At 37.8% G+C, this 17,102-nt stretch overlaps 2 long non-coding RNA genes and 1 pseudogene across 4 annotated transcripts; 2 read left to right on the plus strand and 1 right to left on the minus strand.

Annotated features, from left to right (window-relative positions):
- The first annotated feature begins 233 nt into the window (after positions 1-233).
- LOC148690712 (uncharacterized) lies at positions 234-2,744 on the plus strand. The gene is made up of 2 exons (XR_015957292.1): positions 234-1,567; positions 2,080-2,744. It is a non-coding gene; the product is annotated as an uncharacterized LOC148690712 (long non-coding RNA).
- Positions 2,745-5,530: 2,786 nt separating this feature from the next.
- On the plus strand, positions 5,531-15,376 carry LOC148690713 (putative receptor-like protein kinase At2g23200 pseudogene; annotated as a pseudogene). Of its 2 annotated transcripts, XR_015957276.1 has the most exons (3): positions 5,531-8,235; positions 11,029-14,998; positions 15,092-15,376. The product of XR_015957276.1 is annotated as a putative receptor-like protein kinase At2g23200 pseudogene, transcript variant X1 (transcript). The 2 variants fall into 2 exon arrangements; XR_015957277.1 differs by having other exon boundaries at positions 11,029-15,376.
- On the minus strand, positions 8,575-11,159 carry LOC148690714 (uncharacterized). Its single transcript, XR_015957290.1, has 5 exons — positions 11,018-11,159; positions 9,650-9,913; positions 9,260-9,311; positions 9,069-9,139; positions 8,575-8,740 (listed from the first exon to the last, which is right to left on the minus strand). It is a non-coding gene; the product is annotated as an uncharacterized LOC148690714 (long non-coding RNA).
- Positions 15,377-17,102: the final 1,726 nt, after the last annotated feature.

Consider the following 17,102-nt stretch of genomic DNA (forward strand, 5'->3'; position numbering starts at 1 on the left):
CTTCTGTCTTGAGGAAGATGATGTGCCTAGGTAAGTATTTTCCCAATCAATTTTTCTTATGCTAATTTGAGGTAATAAAGTTATAAACTGGATTAAATTGTGTTTGGTTTTTTATTTTTGATTTGGTAAAATTGTGTTTGTTTGACATTAGCATAACTTCATTTACGAGCATCTTTTCTTTACAACCCTCTTGGATAATCATTTCGTTTTTAATTTTTAATTTTTGCTTCTAATTCATTAAATACCCAGGTGGGTCCTAATAATGTAATAAATGTAGACAAGTTCTCTTGGGAAAATGATCCCCTCGACCCCTAACTCGCCGTGGATTCGCTGGAAAAAGCCTCGAAAGCTCCGGCCAAACTTTGAACTTGTCGTTCTCCGTGTTTTTTTCGTCCAAAAACTTCCAACGAATTACTCCAAGCCTCCTTAGGACCTCAAGAAGCTTCCTATAAGCTTGAAAAGTCCTAAAAATCAACCAATAAAAAGTTGATGAATAGTACCTAAACCGGAGTTCGTCTTTTCGACGTGAAAACGTTATAGTTCTTACCTGAAATTGGTATGGTTGGACTTGTATTGTCGTAACGAAGAAGATGGTGATTTTATTTTCGTCGATCCGTGAAGTTTTGAAGAATTGGTGTTGTTGCCGTGTGTTTGAGAGTGAGGGAGAGAGAGAGAGCTTGACGGGGAGAAAGGAAGAATGAAAAACAGGTTTGAGGAAGTCACGGAAAGGAAAAGAAAAAGGAGAAGAAACGTGCAACCCGTGTATGCACAGTGCCCTGTCTTTAATCATTCCACACAATCAAACAAACCGTCCAACTTTAATAAAGATTTAGGGTAATTAAACACATTTCACACATATGAAAATGTTAATTCGGGACGGGCTATCACAACCTACCCTCCTTATAGAAATTTCGTCCCCGAAATTTAAACAACAACCACAAAATAGGGTAAATTACACTTTACCACCTTAGCTTTAAGGTCTATTACAATATCATACAATATCTTCAAAACATTTCACTTTCATATTTTATTTTAATATAATACATCTGTTATATTTTCCATCCATTAACCCATTAATCCGTTCCATATTTGTGCCACGTGTTTACCCTATTTAAAATAAAATAAAATAAAATAAAAACCTGAAACCCGGAAACCCCATTCCCCCGACCAACCTCCCTCTCCTCCGCTCTCTTCACCTCCCCTCTCATCCAAAAATCCACCCCACCCCCACCTCCCCTGCAACCCCCAAACAACCCTCCCTCCCTTCTCTCTCAACAGCGACGGCGTTCTCTCCCGGTCGGAGCTCCGCAAAGCCTTCGAGTCCCTCTTCGGCATCGACATGGGCACCCCGCTGGAGCAGCTGACGCAGCTGTACGACTCCATATTTGACAAGTTCGACAGCGACCATAGTGGGACGGTGGATCTGGAAGAGTTCAGGGATGAGGTGAAGAAGATTATGTTGGCCATCGCTTTTTAGCCACCACCTCTCATCCGACCCCAACGCCATCAAAGCCTCCAGCAAGCCTTTTTCTTCTTCTTCATCAATCTCTCTGGGTTGCTCGACCAGGTAATTTCAAATTCACCTCTATTTTTTTAATTTTTTTTTTTCTCGTTTAGGAATTTGGGATTTTGATTCGATGAAATTACTCAAATTTACGGGGAGGGATATTGAACTTGAGTGCAAAGAGAGTATGAACTTCCAGCATACAGATAGAATTTTTGGGCAACAATCCTGCTATGAATTCGAGATCACTGGAAAAGAGACTTTCCTTGCACGCCTGCATTTCTTCCTTTTCTCTTCCTCCTTAAGTAATCCGTCCGTAGCTGTTTTTGATGTTTCGGCTTTTCAAGCAGTTTTTGATGTATCAAATTCTGAGTTCAAACTTTGAGTAATGTCTCTGCTAAGAATAGTAGCCAGTCTCCTATGACAGAGGAGTTCTTTCTCGGCAGTGACCCTGGCTTGTTAAAAATATATTTTACTCCTCAAGCATCATCTTTTACTCCTCAACCTTGAGAATTACAGCCGTAGTTTCCCTTTAGTTCTGCATACAACTTAAAAGGGTAAATGTTGACGGGCAGGAAGTCACCGGATACTGACAGAAGATGGAGAAACTGGGACAATGTGTCTAGCATACCTACTGATGTCAAAGAAGTGAAAACCCGGACAAGGTGTCTAGCATTCCTACCGACATTAAAAGACCAGGTGAACCTGGTAATGTAGTATTTAACCTGTATTCAAGTGGCAACTTTGGTGGTTTAGATTCCCCTTTCTACTCTGATTTCGTGGTGAATTCAGATGAGTGTGAACTCATTAACGTCAGTGTAGGTGCTAGGACAGAGTCTATAATAGAACAGCCCTTCAAAATGGACTGAAAATGTTGGAAATAATGGAGGGATCAGCTCCGATATCAAATGTCAAAGAGTACAAATGTTGCTGTTGTGGTGGGAGATAATGGAGGGTTCAATTGTGGTTGGTTTAGTGAGGCGGTTGAGAAATGTCTGCGAAAGATACTCGCGATAGGCCTACAATGGGGCATATGCTGTGGGACTTGGTTTAGTGACCATCCACATCACTATCCACTTGACAAGCTCTGACACTTGGCTTGGGCTTACATGAACGTGTATCGTAGTTTGCATGATTTGTAAACGACAACAATGTGGTGTCAAAGCTTGACGCGGTGAATACGCATGTGCTTGGTGTGATAATACAAACATTCTTCCCATAACTTATTACTTTATTAGCATGGCGTGATTGTAAATATTCTCAATTTTGTGCCTTCGCATGTATTTACTCTTGGCTTGGGCTTTGAGACGTTTTTAGGCTTACATGTGATATTTTTTGCTTTAACAGTACCCAAATAGGTACTTTAGCCAAAACGGTCCTTAAGATTGACATAACTTTTCACTTTGGTCTCTGAGATCTGAAATTGATAGAAGTGGTCTCTAAGTTTGTCGACTATTAATTATTTTGGTCATTCCATAAAAATCTCTATTAAAGAAGGACAAAAATGACAAAAAAATGCCCCTCACTTTAATAATCAATGGGCCAAAATAATTTGACAAAATTTGAGAGTGTTTTTGTATTTTTCGTCTTATTTAGCTTACATTTTTTTCACGGAATGACCATAATGATTGACGGTGGACAAATTCAGATACCACTTTTATCGATTTTAAATCTTATGAATCAAAGTGAGAAGTTCTACCAATCTCAAGGACCATTTTGGCTAAAACATCAACCTAAATATTGTTTGGTTATAAATTTTAAAAATACTATTACCACATATTTGTACCATCTTTCTAAGAGCGTTTTCACCGGTTGGTGGAAGGCAAGGGTCAAGGCAACAATGTTGCCCTCCAACCCAAAAAAACCTTCTCCAGCAGTCCATAAAATCAGGGGAAGTGGTGGACCAAGTCCTGCAAGCCCAGATGCCAACCTTCTTAAGTCCGACTTACTACCTTCGGACAAGCTAACATTAGCATGACGTCATGCTGATACCAGAGCATATTTTAATTTTTTTGATGTCAAGTTACACACACCTAGAAGGAGAGTGGCTCGACAACCACTGCAGCAGTGGCCCCGCTGCAACAGATATCACAAAACCCTTCAATGGATAGCTAATGTGACGAGTTATGGGCTGTTGGATTTCCAATAGTCAAAGGATCTCGATCGTTGGATTTCCCACCGTAAAAAATAAAAAATATTATTGTTAAGCCACGTGGCGCAATCTGGTGCGTCCAATTTCAGTTGGCTAAGAATAATCTACATTAAAAAAAAATCAGGAAAAATAGGAAAAAATTATTAAAATTATGAATGATTTTTTATATTGTTGTTTCAGTTTCGTAGTTGGGTATATGATTAAGGGAGTTTTCACCAAATTTTAAATTAATTATGTTTGTCGTAATTTTATTCTTTTGTCTTATATTTAAAATAATTTAGTAGAATTAAACACTTGTTTTTTTTTTTTCAAAGCGTAAAAAAAAAAAAATATATATATATATATATGTACTACCCTTATCCTTTTTAAACCGGTGGAGGTGCACAAGGGCAAGTACTATTCAGAGTGGTTAGTAAGGGCAACGTACATGCCCTTGCTCTTACCTTCCACCAACTGGTGGAGAAGCTCTAATAGATTTGAGACCCACATTTGCTTGTGAGCCCTATCTCTAGTAGAGAGATGGTACATATAATAATACAAATATGTGGCAAATGGAGCATTACATTTTTAATTTAGAGTTTTTTTTTTTAAAAAAAATAAAAAAGTAAAAAGGAGGACAACAGGTGGCAAGCCACGGTTATCCATCCCTTTCGAGCCCGGAGATGCTATAGGGAATTTCAACCTGTTCGTGTCTACAGTCAAGCAGACTTACCAGCTCGGAACATTGAACCCAAGAGAGAATTTTGATTGACATCTTTTTTTTTTTTTACTTGAGGTTGAGGCATACCTCACCAGGAAATTACGTTGAAATGGGCCCACATGTTGAAGTGGCCCAAATTTGTTTGTTGTTTGCAAGAAACGACATGTCAATTGGACTCATGAGGGTATGTCGTCCTACTCTATCTCTTTTATTTGGCTAAAGAGACTATATTCACACACTTCAAATTACTTCTTCCATAGCCTTTTCAATTTTTATTATCTTCTACTCACCACTATTACTTGATGGAAAAATATTAAAAAAATAAGAGTGAGAAATAATTTGGGATGTAAGAATATAAAATTGGCTATTCGAAAAGTTCAGTTGGCATTTAGGCACCTACCAGAATAAACTAGGGGTCTTGACTTGAAATTTGCACAGCTTCGCAAAAAGGGGGAATTCTTTTTCATCAGTTTCTGGCTAAAGGGCTATTGTTGGGATTTCAAAAGGTCGCTTTACTGAACTTGATAGTGTATTTTGTAAACTAATTTAAACTGCAAAAATGAAAATTCGAATTGGTTGCATATGGTAGCACATTCGTTGTAACCAATGTATGTTTACATCAAAGATTAAAAGCTTTAGCCTTCTTACCCTGTTATGCCTTTTTTTCTCCTTTATTTACCTTGTGAAGTTGGAATTGCCCAATTTCAGCATTTGCGTCTTCTTCTTCTAGTAGCTTCTGTATTGAGGAAGATGATGTGCCCAAGCAAGTATTTTCCCAATCAATTTTTCTTCTGCAAATTTGAGATAATAAAGTTATATACTGGATTAAGTTGTGTGTTCTGTTGGTTTGGCATTAGCGTAACTTCATTTACGAGCATTTTTCTTTACAAACCCGTTGAATAACCATTTTGTTTTCAACTTTTATTTTTTTGTTTTTGTATTCTCTTCTAATTTATTAAATATCTAGGTAGAGTCCTAATATTGTAGTAAATGTAGTCAAGTTCTTTGTTCTCATCCAAATGCAAAAGGACAGTAAGAAGCAGTCACCAAACTTGATGCTAGTGGAAGATGCATCAGTCAATTATGTAGTTGTCCTTCACAAGAAACAAATAAAATATCGTCTCCTGTTTATCTACAGCCTATCAAATATAAAGGGTATTTCCAAGAATCTACCCTTATTTTCCCTTGATTTTTCAAGTGGTTGGCATTTCAACTTCAAAGTCCACCACTTGTTCTGTTCCAAGTCTTCCTACTTCAATAATTTACATGGTCACTCAGATACAACTCCATAGCCTAAACACTTGCAAAATTCAGCAACTCCATCAAATTTTCATGGAAAATCTTCGTATCCGTAAAACCCCTCTCCCTCTATTTTCTGTGATTGTTTTTCTCCTCCATCTCTCATCCCTTCACTTTCCCTCGTTGGCTTATGAGCCCCCTGATAAGTACTTCATCAACTGTGGGTCAAATGCTAATGCCACCCTCAATAGCCGTGTCTTCATTGCAGATCGTTTCTTCCACGCGAAGGCGAGCAACGGTATCCATGGCGGCAACCAGTCGAATCTTAACCTTACAGCAAGAATTTTCAGGCAAGAATCCTACTATGAGTTCGACATCACTGAAAACGGTACTTATTTTGTACGTTTGCATTTCTTGGCTTTCGCCTCTTCCTCAAGTAATCTCTCCGCTGCTCTTTTTGATGTTTCGGCTTTTCCTAATATTTCGAATCCCGGATTCATGCTGTTGAAGAATTTCACTGCTAAGAATAGTAATAGCAATTCTGCGATAAAGGAGTTCTTTCTGGGCATTGTTCCTGGCTCATTTAGGATATACTTTACGCCTCGTGGATCGTCTTTTGCATTTGTAAATGCCATTGAAGTCTTCCTTGCCCCTGCAAATTTCAGCCCTAAGAATTACACAAGTAGTTCCCCTTTAGTTCTACATACAATTTACAGGGTGAATGTTGGGGGCCAAGAACTCAGACCAGATGAGGACACACTATGGCGAAACTGGGATCCTGATGACCTTTATTTGTCAAATTCAAACTCTGCAAAGGAAGCCGCAACCTCAAAGAGGCCTGAGTACCAGGTGTATGAAAAGGATGGTTTTGTTGCTGCTGCTAATGATTTTATTGCCCCAGATTTAGTTTACGAGAATGCCAAGGTAATGGACAATAGTAGTAGCAGCCCGTCCACTTTGTTCAACATAACCTGGTCGTTTAATGTGCGCAGGAATGCTAAACATCTCGTCCGGGCACACTTTTGTGACGTTGTTGGCGGAACTGTTGCCGTCATTGTTTTTAACTTGTATTCAAATGGAAACTTCACTAAGAAGGTCGGTAGATCCGATTCCATGTATGGCAACCTATTGCCTTACTACTATGATTTTGTGGTGGAGTCTAAGGAGTCTGAACTCATTAGCATCAGCATAGGTCCTAACGCAAAAGAAACTCCCACTAACAATTCCTTTCTAAACGGACTGGAAATGTTGGAAATAATGGAGGAAATAACGCAGAAGAAACTCCCACTAACAATTCCAATTCCAAATATGAAAGAGTCCAAGAGCATAAATGTCGCTGTTGTGGTTGGTTCGGTTCTTGGAGGTCTGTCCCTTATCTGCATTTTGGTTGTCGGGTTCTTGTTCGGTTTGAAATACAGAAAGGCAAAGCATGTTGAAACTTCGGAATGGTCACCAATGCCTGCATTTGGAGGAGGGAGTACCCACAGCAGGTTCACCGAGGGAACGATTACTGGCTCCCCTATGACTTATCTAAATCTTGGGTTGAAGATATCTTTTACTCAACTTCAGCAAGCAACGAACAACTTCGACACAAAATTTCTGATAGGCGAGGGTGGATTTGGGAACGTCTATAGAGGAACTCTATCAGATGGCAGAATTGTAGCTGTCAAGCGAGGTAAGCGACATGAACATAGTTCAGGTCAAGGGCTTCCAGAGTTTGAAACAGAGATAATGGTTTTGTCCAGGATTCGGCATCGCCATCTTGTCTCCTTAATTGGGTACTGTGATGAAAGGTCTGAGATGATATTGGTCTACGAGTTCATGGAAAAAGGGACCTTGAGACAACATTTATATGAATCAAATTTGCCTCGCTTGACATGGAAGCAAAGACTTGAAATATGCATTGGTGCAGCAAGGGGTCTTAATTACCTCCACAAAGGTGCAGCCGGAGGCATCATTCACCGCGATGTTAAGTCCACCAACATCTTGTTGGATGCAAAATGTGTCGTCAAAGTTGCTGATTTTGGCCTTTCAAGATCTGGTCCACTTGATGAAACCCATGTCAGCACAAATGTCAAAGGCACTTTTGGTTACCTAGATCCTGAGTACATAATGACTCAACAGTTGACAGAAAAATCAGATGTTTACTCCTTCGGCGTTGTTCTCCTTGAGGTGTTATGTGCAAGACCTGCTCTGGATAGGAATCTACCAAGAGAGCAAATAAATTTAGCAGAATGGGGAATGAATTGCAAGAAGAACGGATTGCTTGAACAGATTGTTGATTCTTCACTCAATGGTCAGATTGATCCTAGCTCGCTAAGAAAATTTAGCGAGATAGCAGAGAAATGCTTGCAAGATGATGCTTCTGATAGGCCTACAATGGGTGATGTACTGTGGGACTTGGAGTACGCGTTACAGCTCCAGCAAACTGCAAAGCATAGAGAGCCCCACGAGGACAGCACAATCAATGCTTCATCAGAATTCGTATTGCCAAATGTTCAGCGTTTTCCTTCCCATAGCTCTACAGTTAACCAAGATGATATGACCTTTTCCGGGGTGGATGAATCGGACACGGCAGGAAACGAAGTATTCTCACAACTGAAGATTGGTGATGCCAGATAAATCTATGCAGCTTGTGAGGTATGAAAGTTAACCTTGTTCAAGTATCTATAGATTGAATAGCTATAAGTTCAGGTATGCCTTGTTAAGTTTTAGTCTTATCTTTGATAATTGTACTCCTCACATACATTAGGGATATTAGAAAAATAATGTACAATTAATATGTCGGAGGTCATCGAATACATTCTTTTGTTTATAATTGAGATTTTTTTAAGGCTTAAATGTCAAATTAGGACATAAAAATAGAATCCAAAGTCCCAACAATATAATTCTCACTCTTTCAAATGTAAAGAACTAAAGAAAGAAAGATGCAGAATATCTCAAAATATGTCATTTCCTACAACATATAACAAACCCGAATTTAAAGAACTTAGGAGATTAGTAGTTGGTCTGGATTTAATTGATAGAACACGTAAGTGTAATGGAAAAAAATTATACACCTTGCGATGGGCATCAGAATTAACTATAAGATATAATCAAAATTTACCTTAATCTGAAGGCGCAAAGCTTTATATAATACCTAGGCCTGCAAAGGAAAGTAATCCCAAACCACGTAAGCACACATCACGAAAAACCCAAACTTAGAAAGCTACAAAAAGGTCTACACATGGACATGCACATGGGAATAAGAAAAAGAGATTTGGTACAACTATCAAGCCCCAAACCAGTACAGTGGATGTTTACAAATTTAACATGCAGCCCCTGTTCAATAATTAACACTCAAAATTTAATGTTTCGCATGTTCCAGATTTAATGTAGTATCGAAAAGTTAAGGCAATATCTTTAATTTGGCAACTCAACATAACAAAGTCAAATACAATTGAGGAAATAAAGATATGCAGAGATGTACTTACATTGAGAGAGCGGAGCAATCCGATACCTGCACTTTCAGAGTCAAATCTCCTCTTCTTAGAATTAAGATTTACTGCACCCAAAAAATCAATGACCTCATGCCACGTTGCATATAAACATATATGCAAATATAATTTAAACTCGTATGTACAAAAGGGTTCACAACACCAAACTCCAAAATGAGATACAATACCATTTGGCATCTATTGTCATGCCCTGGTCCCCAGATACTCCACGCAATTAACCTAATCACAAGTACAAACCATCACTAAAAGGCATGAGTACACACAATACTAAAAGACCAATTCCATCCTTTAAACAAATTACTTTTATACATGTGGAGTAATTTGGCATTGTACGTTTTCTTAAAAAGAATTTGCAAACAGTATTTCAAAGAGTAAAAGGCTAACGACCAACACCTCAATCCAAAAAAGGGTTTTGCATGATATTCAGTCATATGGTGAACATCATATAGCCAATTCTACTTTTAAACCAAAACAGGCATGAACTATGTAGATATACATGTTAAATATATATCATTTTGAGCTATGAGAGATCTAATTCCCTTAAAGAGATCTAGTACCATAATTTTGAACTGCAAGAAAGACAGTAGCAGCAGCCTCCTTCCAAGTCAATCCCAAGGCAAAGGCAGCTGGAAAACAAACCACCTTACAGCAATAGTGGCACTAGAATACTCTATAATACTCCCATCTCTGCTACTCAAAGTTATATTAGTCAGTCCCGTACTACTAGTAGGTAATTACATCAAACTAGGCCATTATCCATTTCATCCGGTGTCAGCTGCTCCTCAGAGAAGAGAGCCACTATTCCATATACTTCGTGCTCTCTGCACACAAAGCAAAATGCAGAGAACAAGTCAACACTGGATGTTCATTTTAATTTCGAAAAGCATTTGCTAGTAAGGTACATTTTTCTTTTGCACATGACTAGAACGCAATTGCATCTGAACAAGAAAGCTGGATAACAATTACCAAAAACAAATGTCCGCTCAAACCCAAATTTCTTAAAGCAATTTGAACGAAGCAATCAAAATGAAACTTTCTACATTATTTGATCTGTTCTTTTCCAAGGCACAACATGATGAACTGAACACAAAACATGAGCTTTCACAGAGAAGTCATGTACCTCGTTACTAGAATATAATTATCCATGACATTCCCAGAAAAAATAATTAGATTAAGTTTTCCAGTTACAAAGATTAGATTTTATTATTATTATTATTCAGAGTAGCCATAACCCTTGGCTTCCCATCATCTTCCAACAATTTAATTTTCAACACCAGTGTAAGCTAGTAATATCCCTCAAATTAATTCAGAAAAGGTCACATATCTCCATAACTTACAGTCTACAAAACTAGAATTACCAACATTTCACAAAATAGGTTACTTTATCATCAGTTGATTAATAATCAATTACTTAGTTCTTTCTTTTGGTCAATAACAAACTTTGAACGTACGATAATTGACTATACATATGAAACCCAAAACCTCTGAGACGGATGGATTTACACACCCTCCATGTTTCATGCAACACCCCTCCAATATAAAAAAGAAAGGCCACCTTTCATCCAAAAACATATCCGAACTTTTAGTATTCTTAAAATTAACCGAAATAGAGTTCCTTAATAACAGGAAACCCACACACTGACCATGAGATGCAACAGCAAATGACAAATTTATTCGAGATACAACAGAAAACATCAAGATAATTTATTCGATCTAATAAGGAAGCTTGACAAAATATCATTGCCGGGAACAACCCCGACGATTCCAAGTCATGGACTTCCAAGGACAACAAACTTTCGACCATATTTTACAGCTGATTAGAACAAATTTCTCAACCAAGATTACCCATCTCAAACAAAGAATAGCTATCACTCATGAATACCAATAGAAGTCAATAATTCTAATCAAGAAAGGAATGACGTTACCCATATGGCAGGAACGAAATGGTACGCACCAAAAAACTGCCATAACCAACCGACGAAGTTCACCTTGCTTGCACTCTGTGGACACCGAGAAGCTGTTCACTGATCTCTTAGGTCGATGTCCAATTTCGACAGGCTTGGCCAAAAATTGGCCGGAAAACCAATGGTCACCGTTTCTTAGATCTGAAATTGAGGAAATTCGGTTACGAATTTGTAGAAACTAACTTGGGGGTTGGAAAGAGGACAGAAAATGATTCTAGGAGTTTAATTCGGCGGCCGTTGGTGACCTGTGGACGGCGGCGGTGTTGCGTGAAAGTGAAGAGGAAGAGGAAGTATATGAGAGTAAGGAAGATGGTTGAGGAGGACGAGGAGGACAAGGAGGAGAAGGAGAGCACAGAGTGCAGAGACGATTTGGGGGATTAGAGAGAATGTTGAGTCCGAGGCTGTTGACATAGTAGAGGAGGAGATGTGAGAGTGCAGAGAGATCCGAGAGGTTAGAGTGAGAGAGAGAGAGAGCACATTATTTTAAACAAAGGGCACAAAAAATCTACCTTTACTGTAAATATATTAAATTATACGACAAATAACATTTATGGTGTCATTGCAAATTAATAAAAAAATTTCATTGCTGACATTAGAGGCACCAAAGTTATGGCTCTGTGCCCAATAATATGTTTGTGTCCACTTTTCTTAACATTGCGCACAATTCATGGTGCCCATTACAAAATGAGCATTGTTCCACCTTATTAGTGTTTAAACAGACACAAGCACCTTATGTGTGTCCCTGATTTGTGCCCAAAGGCCATTTTTCTTGTAGTGTTAGTTGGATTCTTTAAAAAGTTTTACTAGCTCCAACTTAAGGGTATTAAATAAATAATTGAGTCTTTAAAAGTTGTGTTGGCTTTAGCGAATGAATGATGATTGGACTCCCAAAAAATTTTGTTTGTTTGGTTACAATGAATTGACTAATTTCTAATGTTGAAAATGGGTTTCCGTATGTGTGACTCTGTCTAGTGTCACTCATAAAAGATCGTGTTGGAGAATAAAGTCTCACATATATTAGAGATATTACAAAAATAATGTACAATTAATATGTCGGAGGTCATTGAATACGTGTTTTTGTTTATAATTGAGATTTTTTTAAGGCTTAAATGTCAAAATGGTCCACGTGTTATAGTCATATGGCCAATTTAATCTCTATGTTTTCGATTTGGCTAATTTAGTCATTGTGTTTGTCACTGTTAGCCAATTAAGGACATTTAATTCAATCTCTTTTAAAAAATTCATAAAAAAAATTATATGAGATATAATTACCCTTTCTCTTTATAGAAAAATGTAAATTAATGAGAAATACATATAAGAGATAAAGTTTCTAATCTGAAAAATGATTAAGGTTGCGACATAGAAAATAAATGGGCTATGTTAGGGAGGAGGTCAGGGAGTTGGGAGCAGAATAATTTTCTTTTAATTTTTAAATTTATTTCATTTTTAAATATTTTAAATCAAATAAATTTTTTATAAATAAGTTTATAATAAGTTTATAATTTTTTTTACAGAAATTAGATGGAAATGCCCTTAATTGGCTAACAAAGATAAACACAAGGACCAAATTAGCCAAAATTGAAAATACAGGGACTAAATTGACCTAATGACTAAAACACAAAGATCATTTTAACATTTAAACCTTTTTTTAAAGAATGAAAAATATTATCATTTAGACCATCTCCAACCCTTGAGTTAAAGTCTAAATTTTTTAACAGCAGAAATGAATTTTGGGTTAAAACTCATATTTGCCCCAAGGGTTGGAGCAAGTTCAGGTAAATTTAGAACTTAAAAATTGAGTTTTACTCTACCATCTCCAACCCTTGGCCTAAAACCTAAAATTTTTAGCCCAAAAAATTTAGGTTTTAGGCCAAGGGTTGGAGAAAGCCTAAGAGTTGGAATAGGTCTAAGGTTGTTTTTGAATCATCTTCAGTCCCACTCTAGCATGGCTCTCATGCAAGTGAAGATGCAACCCATCAACTTCACTACCCTTTTCTCTCACCACCCTTATGAACCCAGTTTCGGTCTGAACAATTTAATCCAATTCAAATCAAAACCAGACCCCAATTAAATTCATAACCTCACTAAAACAAAGGATATATTAACTTACAAAAAAATGATTGAATAATAATTCAGCCATCAAATAAACATTTGGCATGTATTTTTTGATATCTATATTGGAGATGCTCTAAAATGGTATCACAATTTCTGCGGCACTCCTTACACTAGCCATGTCAACCACGGCTCTCTCCAAGCTTCCCTTTCGTAAAGTGTATGCTTTGTTGATAACCTTCCACCGATCGTAAACACCACCACCTTCCCTTTGCCCGGCATTAATGTTTTCATGGAACTTATCAACAATTTTACCCCACAAAGCCTTTTTATTTTGGTTTGTGCCAACAGCACCATCTTTGCTAATAGAAACTCATGTCAAACATAAAGCAACATCTTCCTCACAGGTCCAATTACGACCTCTAACATGCTCTTTTGCCATCTTGGAAAAATTGGAAATGGGAGAAAGAACAATTGGAAGAATTGTAGGAGAAAAGTGAGTTTTGTGTGGATGTTTGAACAAATACATAGGTATTTATAGAGTTTTTTGGTGAATTTTGAGTTAAATAATTTTTTTGTTAATTATTTTAGCCATTGAATTTAAATTTAGACCGTTAGATCTTTTTTTTTATAGATAGATTTGATTATATTCGATCTCAGTCGTTGGATTCAATAAATATAAAAATTAAAAAAAGTTTGAATCTAAGCCATTGGATCAACCAACAGCTTGTTGATGCCATCCGTAGGATGAAAAGAGTTGTTGGCTCGGCTGAGGAATGTGGCCGACATGCCCACGTGGGTGGGGCCCAGTCCGTGTGAATGCTCGTGCATCATGTGCGCCTGGCGAGTGGGTGGGGGGCGTTTGGCACACAATCGCTCAGTTTCAGTCAAATTGGTAGGGCCCACACAAAATCCTGGGCTAAAATCTAGGCGGAATTTGGCTTTATTTTAGCTTTTAGGTTTTAGCCCACACATTTAGCTTGGGTTGGGTTTTTTTTTTTGGGGGGGGGGGGGGTGGGGGGGGAATAAAAGCTAAAATTTAGCTTTTAACCCAGGGTTGGAGAAAGCCTAAGAGTTGGAATAGGTCTAAGGTTGTTTTTGAATCATCTTCAGTCCCACTCTAGCATGGCTCTCATGCAAGTGAAGATGCAACCCATCAACTTCACTGCCCTTTTCTTTCACCACCCTTATGAACCCAGGTTCGGTCTGAACAATTTAATCCAATTCAAATCAAAACCAGACCCCAATTAAATTCATAACCTCACTAAAACAAAGGATATATTAACTTACAAAAAAATGATTGAATAATAATTCAGCCATCAAATAAACATTTGGCATGTATTTTTTGATATCTATATTAGAGATGTTCTAAAATGGTCGAAAAATCAAACCCCAACTACTCAAGATCAATATTAAAATGTGAAAGACGATTAATATTTCCGATGATAAACAAAATGGATCATTTCAGTAATTGGAATTTGAAACACGATTTTTGGCTAATTTTTCAAAAAAGTAAAAAAATTATAAAAAAAAAATAAATAATCATTGTGTGATGCTGTTTGTCGATGGAACTGAGTTCCTTCTAGTACTCAGTATCCATAAACTCATCTTCCATCGTGGGATCTCCCTATACGGTGAGTATAACAACAGGAGATTGAGACTCAAGAGAACGAAACTTGTCCAACACTGGAATGGTGGATTGTTGGTAGACAACAGAGTAGTGAACCGGGTTTGAATCGGGTGGTCTCCAGCTAGGCTTGATGGGCTGCTTTGGGGCGGTAGAGTCAAACTGGGCTTTTACTTAACACCTCGTCGCTCTGTCTTGGTTTGGATTTGTTGCGGATCCATATTGGAAAAGAAGGATTCAAACGCTAGACATTGGATACAGAGGTAAGCCCTCTTGACGAGTTGAGCAGCAAGTTGCCTTTTGTTTTGGATTGTGGAATTGTTTGACAATGGTTTCGCTGTGTGTTTTGTGTATAGGAATTGGTGGAGAATGACAAGTGACATGGGAATTGGGAAGGCTGCTTGAAACCATGGACCAATAAAATTACAAAAAAGTCTAAAACAGTTGGCTAAGAGTTTGAGTAGTTTTCATGGAGGATGAATGGTGTGAGTTTTGCATGTTAGAGAGACTAAATTTTGCAAACTAAATGACGTGGAAGTTGAAGATTGAATTATTACTTAAGTATTGATTAATATGCTTATTGTTTATTGAAGACACATCATTTAGTTTGAATATTTAATCTACAAATCTAATCTTCCTGACATTTCTCGAGTTTTGACTCTTAGTGAGCCTGAAATGGTTAATTCCTGGATTCTGATTAGTCAGGACGTGGCCTAACTAAATAATAACACATGTCTATATTTTAATTCTCTATACTCACAATTAATCTTCTAAACTCAAAACCAGCAACGTTATTCTTCTAACCAAATGTCTTTCTTCTTTCTCGCCAAAATTTCTCCAACCACCATCCTCTCCCACTAGCCACATACACCGTCCACTGTCCGCTCCCACCAGTTAAATGTTTGTCATTAGAGTTTTTTCAAACTTCGAATCCAACCATTTATACCAAATCGATGACAAATCCTCCATCAACCACATCCAAGTCTCATCCTTTGGCTTCTCTCCTGCGTCGACCCTGTCCCCAATCCAGCCTATTTTTCTCAATGCAACCATGCCACCAAGGAGAGGAAGCTAGCACGAGTTGTGACCAGTAAGTGAGTATGAGTAGAGGTGCTTCATCAGGGGAGAAGAATGTTGCATTATGAGGAAATGTCGGAGTTGGTTGTTTAGTTAGAACAATACTTGGGTACTCATCGAGGAGTACCCAACATATTGACCATCATATCAAATGACACATGTGTCCATTTTGAACTCACAAACACTTCACTAAAATCAGTTTCCGAACATTCTCTATTCTAATATCCAGATGTCATTCTTCTCCTTTACCAACCTTCATCGGATTTTCTTCTCCACCATCGTCATAGTTGGCCACTAGCCACCCCTTTCACAACTTCCCCTTACGCATCTCCTTCTCTTTCTATCATTAGAGTGTGGAATTCTAAATAAACAATTTTAAACTTATAATCTTGTGATTTTCCACAACTTGTAATTTTGTGAATTTCCAAACCCCAGTTTTACTAAGCGAGGGTGGGTTGTTGGGAAGATAGAATGGGGATGGGTCGCCGGAGAAGAGACTGGAGTGAGGGTGGGTCATTGGAGAAGAGGGGTTGCTGGAGAAGAGACGTAGTGAGGTAATGTTGCTCTCTAGAGATTGAAGGTTGGGCAACGAAGGAGAAGAATGGTGTTTGGCAAGTGGAATGGTGAATCTTTCGTTATCAAAATAATGATGTTTGGTTATGTGTCTAGGGAGTTAAGACAGACTGGTGTAGTTTCCTAATTGTTCCATGTAACAAGGTCAGGATATTGGGTACTCACCACAAGAAAACATGGAATAGGTGACCAAATTTTATGTGTCGCCCCAAATTCGTCACATATTTTTCCTATATGTGACGAATTGTTCAGAGCGTCACGCATGACTAGTTTTTTAGGTATGAAATTTGAGAACACTTAGGTGACGATAAATACATGACATATTCTAGAATGGAGTGACAAAAATCATAAGCGTCACTTAAAATTATTTTATATCTTTTAAGATGAAAAAGTGGTGACACAAATTTTTTGAAGTCCTTGCTAAAATCTATGGCGAGGAACAATGGCGTCCTAACTAAGTATGATATGTGAGGAATTGCAAAAAGGTCACATATGTGTATTCTCGGTGACGAAAGTAATTCATCACTTTTCCAACAGTAAATAAATAAAAAAAGAAAAAAGAAACATAGTAAAGTATTATACAAATTTGAGAAAGCCCATCTAAATTCTAAACCGTTCTCTTTCACTTTCACTTTACAGACGTCTCCCATTTCTCATCGCTGTGACCCAAGCCAACCGACGCGTCTCTTAATCTTCTTCTCTCTCTACCGCGACATT

This window comes from Pyrus communis, chromosome 15 (genome assembly GCF_041283825.1).
Source record: "Pyrus communis isolate YQ-2024b chromosome 15, ASM4128382v1, whole genome shotgun sequence".
Classification (NCBI taxonomy): domain Eukaryota; kingdom Viridiplantae; phylum Streptophyta; class Magnoliopsida; order Rosales; family Rosaceae; genus Pyrus; species Pyrus communis.